Below are 13,488 nucleotides of genomic sequence, written 5' to 3' on the forward strand. Positions count from 1 at the left end.
TTGCTCAGTTCAGATTCCGTCTCCTGGAAATTGTAGAGGGAAACAGAACTGTAATTTTTCAGGCTCGCTGGTTATTACTTGGTTGGGAACTATTTTTGCAGATGTCTGTGCAGGAAATGCAGTATAATGCAGGGGAGAGACAACAGGAGAAGCATTAGCTTTAGAGGCCATGCATTGTCTGACTTGAGCTCTTTGGCTTTTTAGCTTTTCCCTGTAGCTGATCAAAGACTTCCGCAGCTCTTTGACTTTCTGCTGCAGCTCCCTGTTAGCCTTAGAAACTTCAGCCAGTTTGGAGGAGGATTTTTCAAGGGGTTTCTTTATCCAGGGGAAGAACTGAGTTCACATTCACTGTAAGAATTAGTTCATCCTACCCACCAAGTAATAAACAGCACACTCAACTGATCTGCTGTATCTGAAGCAGGTTACAGCACCTGGTGCTTTGACTTTTGTTAAATCCTCTTGTAACAAAGTGAAAAAAGTGAATGCTGGGATCTGAATAATACTAAGGTTATCCTGAGCTTTATGGTCCAGTCCCCAAGAAACAAAACAGACTTCCAAACTAGGATTTTATCCCTGGAGAGTGCTGTACAACCTGATTATCTTTTTGAAGTCACTGGAATGACTGACACCAGTGTCTGAATCTTAGCTATAAGAAGGTATGTAGTGTTGAGAAATACAGAGTGGTATTTGGAAAAGTGAAGAGCACAAATATCTTCATTCCTGGCAACTAAAATGTTTGTCCACTACATCACAAAGTTCTATTTGTTGTATGTAAGTGTATAAGTGATAGACAACTGCATGAAGAAGAAAGGAGACAAATATTTGTCATGAGCTGCTCTTGTTCTGTTGGAAAAGTGTAAAGCAGACCCCTTTCTCTCTAAACCATTCACTGAAATCTTTCAATTCTACCCCTTCTCACTGCAGCAGATTCTTGACAGGGATCTTTCCTGGAAGCCTCTTGCTGCGTTTGGAACTGCTTCTGCAAAGACACTAAAGTGTTCAGAATATGTCTTTTGCTCAGTCTTGGCTTTTTCGATTAACTGTTCCCTTTAAAGAGGAGAACTAAATTCAGTTACCCACATTTATATTCAACATGCTTTATTTTTTAAGCACAAGAATAGGAAATGTATTTCTATTGTAAATACTTTTGTCTTGGATATACTCTCTGCATCATTACTGTTTAAGGATTGGAATGTGTTTTCTAATCTTTCATGTTCCATTTATTTTAAAGGTGGTTCAAGATAGTTACAGAAGCTAAATAGATCTTTTTGAAAAATCACTTTGAGACATCTTAGTTTCCTTCAGGAAATTAAAAAGCTAAGCCTCTTTAGACAGGAGATTCAGACTGCACTTAAGCTTAAGTTTGAGGTTTTACTTTGTGGTGTTCAGTTTTGGGGGGGCAATTTAAACAGCTATCCTGTGCCTCCTTGCTCTAGCTACTGCAGGCCCCTTCAGAATGGAAGTGATATTTGCTATCCTCATGGAAAAACTGTTTATAACTATTGTATTGACCCTGGGTAAGCTGTTCCTCAGTACAGTGGAGTATGTCAAACAGTTATTATGGGAACAAGTGAAAGAGCCCATTTCCATACCCCTGCCCGAATCTGCCATGCTGCTGGCTCAGCATACAGTCAAAACTGATACTGATAGAGAAGTAAAGCCATAAAGATCTGATGTTAGAGCAAAGCCATGTTTCTCCTCAACCATTATGTCATGGATCTGGTCTTACCTACAGACCATCAGCTTGATGTGCATATTTAAATTTCATATCGAGCCTGTATCAAGTTTGGATCAAAAAGATTGCTCAAAAGGATTACAAGATTGATTTGGTATCTGAGAAGCAAGGGGAGACTACAAAGAGTATTTACTGTTATGAATTCATTCTTGCTTGTGAATAGAAGTCTCAGTGCAGTTCCTTGGACTCACAGCTTAGGACATTAAACTCATGATGGAGCAGAGTCCACTTCAGTCCTACACGTACAAGGTTGGTTTCACTGCCCAGAATGGCACAGCTCTTCTCTGTACTTCTGTCTGTTAACACTGAGTGAACAGACTGAAGCACAATAACTATCTGCCTCCCAACAGTATAGCTAGATAAATATTATCTACAATTATTCTCTACTGGGAGATAATAATACAACCTAGTGACTATATAATCCTGTAAAGTGTGTGTTTGCTGGCCTGAACACATGCAATAAGGTTGAATATAAAACAGCTGTGTGTTCAGCTGAGCTGCCCCAGTTTTCATGTTTGGTTTGGAGAAAACAGGCTCTGTTTTCAGCTGCAGACTAGAATGCTACAGTTAACATTAAACATATGCTTTGTTCTTCAGGAAAATACGTTGGTATGTCTGAGGGGTATGAAGCTGAAATTCTGTTTTACCTGAGTGTATTTGGTCTCTATGCAATGTACTTGCAAAGCTCACTTATCTAAACATGCACTCACAACTCTTTCTCCACTTTAGTCTTGGAGAAAAGAGATGTGACAAAATAGCTCAGCTTTCTTATAGTGCAGAAACAGAAAAGCATTATTTTAAGTGGAACACAGAAGCAGAGTGACAATGTCTCTTTGCCCGTGGCAAGTGTTTTCTTTTCTCTGGGTCTCATAGCAGGAGAAGCAGCTAAGGAATGACTTCTAATTTATCCTTCCATAGAAGTAATTCCAAGATTACAATTCACTTAGTTTTAATCTAGATATGATGTCTTGGTCACTTCCTTCTGTCACTACTATCAGTCTTAGGACTATTGCATAAATTCAACTTTCTTGCTCTCTGATAATTGCACTAAAATTCTGTGCTGTTTTTAAAAGAAAATTGAGAATCTTTCCACTATTGTCCGAAATTCTACGACACAGGTCACAATGAAGTGAAGCTTTACTTTCAGCTTATTTTTCATTGCCACGGCAGTTTGCCTCCCTCCTTATTAATCTGTATCTTTATATAAAGTTTTTCAAGTTTGTAATCTTTCAAGCAATTTCTACCCATCTCTTTTGTTTTAATGCCCCCTGGTGGCTCTTACCCATTCTACTCTTTTCACACGTTAAGCAACTTAATTATCCCAAGCCGTGGAGATGCTGCATGAACAGCATCTTGTCACCTAATGGCAGTAGGAGCAGAGCCGAAGAGGATTTTGATATAGAAGTCTCTCAATATATGTGCTTGACACTACACAAATTAAGTGGAGAAGATAAATAAGCACTTTCCTCCAGGTTAAGCATCAAAGAGCTCAGGTTAAACGACCTTGCCTTAGATGAACATGAAAAACAGCTTTCCTTTTTGAGCTGCAGAATAGGATGCTGAGTGATACCTGGAGTTTTCCTTGTCACAGATCAGTTTATTTTTGCGGTCAGTCACCTGCTGCACCTGCTGCTGGGCACGCTGAGGAAAAAGGGACAGATGTCACCACCCCATAGGGAAAAAAGGCAGCAAAAAAGTACTCAATGTTCTCTTTCTACCTGAGTATTTTAACTTTCTTCTGTTGCTTCAGGTATACATTTTCAATGGGGTGAAACACTAAAACAGATTTTAAACCCCCCAAATATCCAAATGGCATAAATTCCTCCAAGACAGTTTCTAGGAGCAGCTGCTCACATTAGTACAATTGTCCAGGTGGCCACAAGGAGGCCACTGTCCTAAAAGCAAAGCCAACAGAAATAGAAGGCTGAATGAAACCTTTTACAACAGGGAACAGAGAAGCAAAACAACCCTAGAAGAATAAGAAGTCATGGAGAGAATTAAAGTAACTTAGTCAAGAATACAAGAAAAGCACAACTTTCCATGTTCTGAGTGCCCTATTGATTAATACTCTTTAACTGAAGGATTATGACAAAGGAGTTCTGTGTCAAACAGAAAAAAGGTTTCAATTTATCTCTGTAGAAATGTATCTTTGATTATCAAATAGCACACATTTAAAAGGTGTTTCAGGTGACTCTTCTTTAGTGTTCTGATGTTAAGACCTTATCAGCAGCCAAGTGTTTTTTAGGATCTCCAGTGCAGGAATCAGGTCATCCCATCCAACACTGTTGAGAAAAAAAAAAGTAGAAGCACTGGTAGCATAGTATATTACTGAGCTTTTACTCAGCCTCTCTGGAACCAGTGAAGTATCCTGATTCAGGTGACTGTAACGAGTGAGAAATAATGGAAAGGTAACAAGTTAAAATTGGGAATGAGGTCCCAAGTGCAATACATTATGTACATGACCTGTATATATGTGTAGAGATATACAAGCTGTGTACCTGTGCTATACAATGGAATGGAGTCACAGGATTATAATGACATACCTAAATGTCAAATACCTCAAGTTCTATTTAGCCCTCTAAGCTTGTCCCACAGAGACATCTAAAAAGATGGAGTAGCATTTGTGATATCTAATACTTTTGTTTTCATTTCCCTCCCTTTTTGATTCCTTTCTTTGACACTTTCCATAAAACACAGGTACTTCAAAAAGCACCTTGATTTCTGCACCAGTCAGCAGTCAGGTCATCAGTTATCTACCTCATTAGTGGTTTCCCTGCTCAGGTACAAATGCAGCCAAGCAGTGCAATATCCTCTTGTTCTCTTCCACTAGTGTTTGCAAAGTGAATTTCATTGAAACCATTTCTAGCTACAAACAAGAAAATCCAACACTTCAAGATTTCTTGAAGTCACAATACATGAAAGGCACAAAACCTCAGCGCTACACAGGGATGAGGTATGAATCTCTCCTGTTTCAGAGAGCTCTTCTGGAACAGTGAAATATGAGAGAAACTTAAATTCCTGAAAAACTGAAAAGGTGTTGAGAACTCTACAACATATGAAAGCAAGGATTCACTTAAGTTATGAAGATGAGAGAAATACATATCTCAAGTATTATTATTCTTGATTTCCTAAGTAATTTTTTGTTTAATGCATAGAAGCATGGATTCTAATTATCAAAATTGTTTGTTATTGCCACCAACAATGTATCACAAATTCCTCTTTCCAGCTGACTATACTTTCTGTTTAACTGTGTCAGAGATGAACATACTTAAAAACAGTTATGTCAATACTTGAAACTACAATATGATTATAATCTTTTGCACCTTGGATGCAATTGAAATCTCCAGAGCAGTACTCGGTCTCTGAACTTCTTTTGCCTTTTCTTCAGCCTTGTCTCACTTTGTGTCAGTGCAACTTCATTGTTTCTTGCTGTACGATCTTCATTTCTTGCAAATGCTCCTCATGAATTGGATTCAGGCACTGCTCCAACCAAGCTACCAAAAGGAAAAGGCATAAAACTTTGATGGAAAAAGCATATGGAGGGACAGTGAAGAGCAAAGTGGTAAACCCCTCCTTTTTTACTGCCTGCATTCTTTGAACTCAGTTCTTTTTCTGTCTGCAGCTGGAAGATATTAAATTTCAATGTCTGGACAACACTCTCGAACTAGCACATTCAGTTCACCAGAGTTTCAGTTTTTTCACAGTATATTTTCTCCCACAAATGTTGTCCTGGCCTCCACAGGGCTAATGGATGGGTGACTAGCAGGTGTTTCTGAGGTGTCTGAGTGGAAATCCTGTGTAACTTGCTGTAGGTGATTCTGCCTTGGCCAGGGCAGGAGGGAGAACTGGACTGGATTATTTCCAGTTTCCTTCCGACTCCAACAATTCTGTGATTCTGTGAAAGACTGAAGCTGAAAAGGAGAAAAGACTGACCTACTCTGAGCATACAGATCTACCTGCCACTGCAGACATGCTTTAGAGACACAGTTAGATCTGAAATCCCATTTCATGGAGTTGGAAGGTTCCTTGTGACCCCAGGTTGCTGCAGACTGTTCTCACTGACTCTGCCAGTGCAGCTCCCACCTGGAGAGAAGAGCAAAGCAAGGCAAATGGGTGGGATGAGGAAAATCAAGAAGAGCATGAGCTCTCCAGTAATAAAAAGCTTACCCTTGCTTTGTCCCCACCTCTGCCCATTGACACCAGGGGTCGGGTTATGCTCACTTTGGGCCTTAAGCAAGCCTAGTATTTTACACCACTTGCACTCATTTAACACAGATCAGCAATCTTACTGAGTCACACTGTCTCCACTGTGCATCTGAGGGGTTGGTCTTTTAAAAATGTACCTCTTTGGTTACTGTCATTTTTAATCAGAAGGAAACTGACTCTGTAGCCTTCTGGTTGGAACATACAGCTGTGAAACTGGAAATGCCATCTGAAACAGACAGCAAATCCTGCTACAACATTAAGCATTAGATATTCAAGGGACTCAAGCAAAGGTGTTTAAGATGTCCATGCTAGAGACAGAATCTCCTTTTCACTTTTAGCAGCTCATCCAGCTTCTGAGGGACCTCTATGTATGGCTCAACTATTCCCATGCATTAGACAGGGACTGTGAGCAACTAATTCCTAGCTGAGGGTTTTGCTCAAGATCAGACATCTCTCAGCGTGACAACATTGAAGTATCTTTTAACAACTCATCATTTGGGCTCAGTTTTTCCTCAAGCTTATAATATTTTAAGGTAATACTCCTGATATGTGCTGGAGTGAACTGGCTTGTAGGGCATGTTGAGATGCTGTTATTAAGTACATATCTGGAAGTGAAAAGTATATTTTTTGAAAAATTTGAAATCTCTCTGTAGATGGCAGCAGAGAGGAGCAGTATTTATTGGAACTTCTAAATATGGTGACTATGCATTTTATAATTTGTATAACTGCACCTGGTGGCTCTCCATTAATGCTGAAAATTTTGCATTTTACTGATGAATATAATTATGTGGATTTAAGGATCTTCTGGCATGACTGTTTTATTTTGGAGGAAGGGTTGGAGCTCTTCTCAGCTAAGAGAGTGACACTGCAGACAGGGCAACACTGCATTTGATCAGTGCTGTGTATGTAACAAAAACATCCTCAGCTGATGTGAGGATGTCATTGCTCCACTTGAGAATCTGCTCCAGGAAGCCTTTGCTGGGGATGTTGCTAAGAGGCTTGTGAAGAAACGTAGGATGTGAGGGAATATAAAAATCACTTGGGAAAAAGATTAAGATGATAAATTAAGTAACTCTTAAGTTTCTCACCTAAGGAAGGCATGCATAAATTACATTGAATATTAAAAGTAACATTGTTTTTATTGTATAGTTCCTTCATAACTGCTGGTGTTGTACTTTGGCCATTATTTAATTGGAGGATATTGATAAAATGGCAATGTAGGAGTGTCTGGTTTATGCAGTAAAATTGTATGTATAGGAAGTGAGAACATAAAAGAGCAACTGTTATGCAGGTCAAATGGAAACTATTTCTGAGATCCTTTCATGAGCTGAGGTAGGGTAATGGTGTTTGACAGAAAGATGGCTAATTTAAAAGACCCCTTATAAATTTTGAAACAAACAGATCAAATGCTATTCTTAATTTAGTTCGCATTAAGAAAAATGCTTGATCTGAGGGTTTTGTTCACATTCTTTATTTTACCTCAGAAGTTGGTGTATCATTCAGTAAGAGTGACTTCATATAAGAAAAAAGCAGTAGTAAAACATACATCAAACTGTCTGTAGCATGTTTTTCACGGGAAACTTTTAAGATGACTTTTATCAAAGAAATGAGCATTGGATGTTGAAGTTAAGCAATCAGATGTTCTTTCCTGCTCCAAATATTCTGCCCAAGAACTTCACAGGTGTCTTCAAAATAACTTAAAATAGTATTATATTTAATGTCATTTTACATGGCAATAGGAAGTGGGAAGGGCAGGTGCATTATGATGAGAACCCAGCTACTTTTTTCTTCAAATCTGTATAATTTCCTTTAAAGTTTGCCACCTACTGATGGAATTATCATTGCTATATGAAGTTGAAAGCTAAAATAAGATAGAAGAATATTTTGGTTTGTAGTTAAGAACACAGCTGTACTTTTGTTTCTTACCAAAACACCTGCGCTTTGTGTGACGTGTAAGCAGCCCACAGATCTCAGTAAAGCTTTCATGTAAAGTATACATATTTTGTATATAAACCGCAGATAATTCATATAATCTTTTTATTATTTCTACAGTGTTATGGCTCCAGGGTTTTTTTGTATTGTCTCCAATTAGCATTTTATTCTGATTTCAAATTTTTCAGGGAATGGGCCTTTCCTTGGGAAGTTTTCCCATATTTCAGTAGAGCTCACTGCTTAAAGTGGTTCTACATTTTCCTTTCTTGTAGTGGCAGTTCTTTTAGTTATAGCCTTTTATTATTCTGATAACTTATCTTAATTTCTACTTAGATTTGCCATGTATTTTTAGATAATTAAGTACTACAACTGTCATTAGTTAGCAACATTTTATTCCAGCACATGTAGAATACTTTCCTTCTTCACAGTTTCATTGATCTTTCTTGAATTCCCTCTACCGTTTTGAGGTAGAACTGAAGTCCTTGTCCAAGCCATAATCTGAGCTGCCAGCACTTCTGCAGTGCTTGTTTTTATGATTCTTTCCATCTCAGTCAATTCCTTGCTTGTGCAGAACGTTTGGGTATGAAGGTAAATCAGAGGGCAAACACTGGTACAAATACATCTATTTTGATTTGCTTGGATAGTATGACAGAATGCTGTAGCAGCAGGTGGAATTTGCAAATTTGATCTGAGAGGTGGAATGAGTCAAATCTGCTAAATTGGGTCAGTTTGTCTGTCCAGGTTGGCACTCTGCAAAGGAAGGTACTTCATGGGAGTAAGAGCCTCAGCTCTATTCTGTCTCTGCTGTAACTCTACTTTCCCTGAACGTTGCTCCAATTAGTTTGTCCTGTTCATCTAAATTGCCCTTTTTTATTGCATGAGATACAAACTAGAAATTTTAGCTGAAAATTTCCTCTTCAGAACCCCTTGTGATTTTCCTTTATCCTGTCTGCTATTTTTATTATTAATGACATACTGACTTCTGAGTTGACCCATGTTGCTGGACTCCAACATACTTTAATTCTTGTACAGTCTCATGTATGGATTTTTAATTTATTCTCATCACTTGCACAGTGAGAAGGGTATCAACATAAATATCCTTAAAGCACCATTCTTTGATCCATCCTTAAAAGTCTCCTACATTGTTATGTCTGCAAAACTGAGTGAGAATTCAGGTTCTCAGTATTTCTGCCACTGGGATGACTTATTGGCAGTAAGTCTGTTTTGTGATAGCCAGTTTGTTTGCATCCACTAGTTCTTTGTGGCAAGATGTTAGATCTCTGGGAAAGCTGGAGACCAGCTTTTGAGTGGAGTGTCATGGAAAGATCATCCCCAACTTAGGGGTTTTAGCTGCTATAGAGTTTTACATAATAATACAGCACCTTAAGTATTCTATACAACATATTTTTCCTCCTTGTGCTTATGGTAATATGTGTATATATATAATCCTTATTCTTTAAACCAGAGAAAGAAAAACCTTGGTTTTATCTCTCTGTGCTTATCTGCCTCTGATCTGCAATCCTTTCCCCCTCCTCTCCATTTTTTGTAGTGAGCTAACTCAATATTTCTTCAGTTTGAAAGTTTTGTCTTGGGCAGAGAGGGACAACAGTCAACAACACAGGTGGACAATAGCAGAATTCCTAAATATCCAACTCAAGTGTTAAATCAGTATTGCTCAGAGAAGTACAAGAATGCTTCTACAAAGCAATGGGCATAATGTTTTATTGAAGATGCCGTTGCATTAAAATATTACTCAGTAGAAGACCACTTTTGTTTTTCAGTTTTCTACTTGCCATTTTTACACCAGTGTAAAATTAATATGCCATCCTAATACTCTCATTTATGTCATACAATATAGTGTAGACCAAACCAAAAGGGAGCATGGACTAGGCTTTCAGGAGCCTAAGCACAGAAATTTAGTGCCAGTTGGGATATTGCAGACCTCTGAAGATTTTCTTACAGGGCCAACAGATGTCATGAAAAATGTGAAGAGGGCCCAAGCCAAGGGAAGCCACCTGGGATGTTTGAGGTTGTCTAAAATGGCACTAGACACCTCTCTGTAAGCAACCAAATTCCATTCACAGTGTCCAAGAAAAGATTTGTGTGTATCATATCATGTGGAAAATAAATGCATCAGGTGATTACCAGCATTTTATTAATCTTGAATATGTTCTTGTTATTAAGATCAGTTTTATGAAAACAAAATTCAGACATGTGTGATTAATTTCTTCTGGTTTGTTTTTTTTTTCCTGTCTGAGATATTTGTCATCTTTAGAATGACAGATAATGACATCATGGTGAGAATTGTTTAAGATTTAGGACCAAATATACATCAGACTTTGTATGAAGACTAATGTCTTTAATAAGGAACATGCAAGGAGATGATTATGTCTGTATATGTGTGTATACACATATATGCAGAAAATACAGTAATTAATGTGTATATTGGTTGTTACTTAACTAAGTCTTCACACTTACTGAATTACTGGATACTATTCTGTCCTATCACTTTTTCCTACAAGACACTTTTTTTGTGCTTGCTGTTGAGCCAAGACTGAAAGCTTTAAACAAAAGAAGTCTTGAACTTTGGAGATATATAGAAATACAGATCTGATTGATTCTCAGATGTAGTTTATCATCACAGTAAACACCAGTAACTGTAGCTCAGAACACTGTCAGACACATCGGCATATAAATACAAGTTCTGCAGCTGTATTCTCTCTTTAATCTGTAGGCACATAAGGAGTCTCTAGTTAAAATCTTGCAAAAATGAGACTCATGGTTCTCCTGCTTTTGTTGTCCTTTCAGTGTCTTACAATTTCAGTAATTAAACAATTAACATGCTGTATACATCATGTACAATGTTCTGGCTCTGAATGTTCATATTCTCTAAAAAAAATGGATGTCAGCATTTTCTGCACAATTTTGGGAAAAGAATAGATAACATTCTTCTCAGACTTCATCATAATGAATATTCCAACAGATAATGTTCATATTTCTAGAGTGTGAATGCACATATGCAAAGTGTGGAACACATATACAAAATTTGGCATTTTATCTGTATTCTATTAATTCACTTGAAGAAGGGTACAATAAGATGGCAATTTAAGTGGTACATTGATTCTGAGAACTCTCCCTTTTGCAAATCAGGAAAGAGGCCATAAAGCTCTAGACTAAGGGACAATCAATATCTGGAAGATGTGTCAGTTTGCTGTCCAACTCTTCTCTCAGAGGTCTGCAAAATATGGGATGGCATCTGCTCCTTTAGGAGATGTAAAAGTCCTGTTGCTTTCAATAAACACGTTTTTATGGCACTCAGGTTTACTTCAGCAAGTGCAATGATTTACCTTTTTTAACTTCTGTGTACAGTAATAGGAAAGTAGAAGCACAGGGAATAATGACAGCACTTTTCGCTCAGAGATATGGGAGTGGAATCAGTTCCTGCCTTAATTAGCTCATGTCAACTTATCAGGCCATCTCCATATCCTCAGGGGTCTAGCTTTAAAAACCTAATGTGGCATTAGACATTCTTTCCTTTTACCTTTCAGAGATAAATACCCCCTTCTTAGGCACTGAACTAAAACATAGGAACTAAAGTGTAACCAAAGTGTCACTGTACATAACAAGTTAATGTATAAATTTCTACAGATTTAAAGATGTATGACAAGTCTAAATGAAATCTAAAGGAGTCAGACATAATAGTCCTGCAGTGACAGAGATGTTTTTCATTATTTCTGTTGTCAATATTTGTGCTTTTTAACTGAAATCCAGTGCAATTATACCAGAACATTTGGTGCACTTAGGTTATAGAACAGTGACCTGCACTCCTGCTGAGAACAGTATTTCATGTAAGCAGATTATAGTGAGTTCTGCTAGGTGTTTGAATCCTTTTTAAACAGATTGTCAGTAGTACTCCCACAAACAGTAACAGTCCTTTTTACATCTGTGTAATCTAACAGTGTGAAACAATTGCATACATTTTGTGAAAATGAAAGGAAAAATCTGTTCTTTGTAGAGTTCTGTCTTTTCTCATGTTTTAAGAGCTGGCAGTGGAGATGTTGATTTTTAATCTAAGAAAAACATTTCAAGAATGCAAAAATTTATAATAACTATTATTGTTTTCCATATTGAGACTTTCTATATGTTCTGGCTACCTGACTGAAAATCTCCAGTCAGAGTAAGTAATACCACAAGTTCCAGTTTTTAAACCAATAGCAATGCTCTTAGTAATATTTTCCCCCCTTTTTAAATTCAAAAATTGAAAGCTGTAAATCCTATTGAAGTGCTTGTTATAAAACAGAATTAAATTCTGAGTAAGGGTTTGCCTCCTGCCTTAACACCAGTGACACACAGGCTTAATGTATCTGCTGGCCTATTTTTGAAGTCTCCAAGGGTAAGATGCTGACGTGATAGAAGTAAATGACTATTGTGTTTACTGGAAGAATGACTTCTCCTTCAGAACCAGTGAACAGCAGAGCAGGAGAGCCCCGTCAATCAGTGAGGTAACTAACCTCAGATTTAATCCAGAGATGCATACAAAGGCATCACACAGGGTACATTAAATTTTAATTAACATTTTATATTTGAGTTCAGGAATTGTTTGCGCAGTCCTTGAGAGGAACATTTTCTTATTGAATATAATCAGCACTCAGCATATATTTTGTGGAAGGGATTTTGCCTTGTTGTATACTAAACCTGCATTCTGCACTCTTTGAAGTGCTGTGCTATTTTTGTGTGAATAACCAGAGACTGCTGCATAGCTTTGGTGAGGGTGGCCCAAATCCTGGGAGTTGCAGACTGTCATGTGCTTAAATTACCACCTGCATGCACAGAAGGAGAACACAGCTTGCCCTTTTTCACCTCAAATTATTGTGTCCACTTTGTACAGAATTAATTGGTCAATGAGAAAGAAAGTGTCATTTATCCTACTTCAAATTGATGGTTGACCTGTGGGGGCTGAATGACCTGATGAGGGGTTTAGGCCTGGATTTATGGCAGCAGCCGGGAAGAAGAGGAGGAGCACAACCTTCATAGTTAGCATCCATTTTGTTCTGTGGTCCTTGTGGCTCTAATGGAGCACACCTGAGTGCAGTGCAAGTACCAGTTCCACACCCGAGAACCTGCTCTGTTATCTCTTAAAACAACTCACATCACTTAGAGATATTAGTGCAGCTAACACGTTCAGTTACACTGAGAAGCAGAGTTTAACTTATATTAAAAACACAATACATTCAGCAAAAGACATCACTGTGACTATTGTTTTGAACTTCCCGAAGTTAATTAATCTATCCAAGCAATATTCTTTTATTAACTGTTTTATTTTTATCTACTGGCTGTCATTTTCGTTGATGTACTTATGAAAAGGTGATGTGCTGATTAAAAGGCTTCACTGCATTTGCAAACAGTGCAGCGTTTTCTTTACTTCCAATAGTGCATTGTTTAATTGTGTTAAAATGCAATTGCCCTAAATACTGCTTTATAAAATGCTATTTCTCCTTTCAGACCTTCTTTCCTGACAGATTTTATGTTCTTAACTCTCTACATCAGACTGCAGGCAACAACATGGGTCCAGCTTATGAAAAAAAGGTATTGAATAAATAGTACTTGTTTAAAGA

Source organism: Pithys albifrons, chromosome 8, assembly GCF_047495875.1.
Source record: "Pithys albifrons albifrons isolate INPA30051 chromosome 8, PitAlb_v1, whole genome shotgun sequence".
In the NCBI taxonomy this organism is placed as follows: Eukaryota; Metazoa; Chordata; class Aves; order Passeriformes; family Thamnophilidae; genus Pithys; species Pithys albifrons.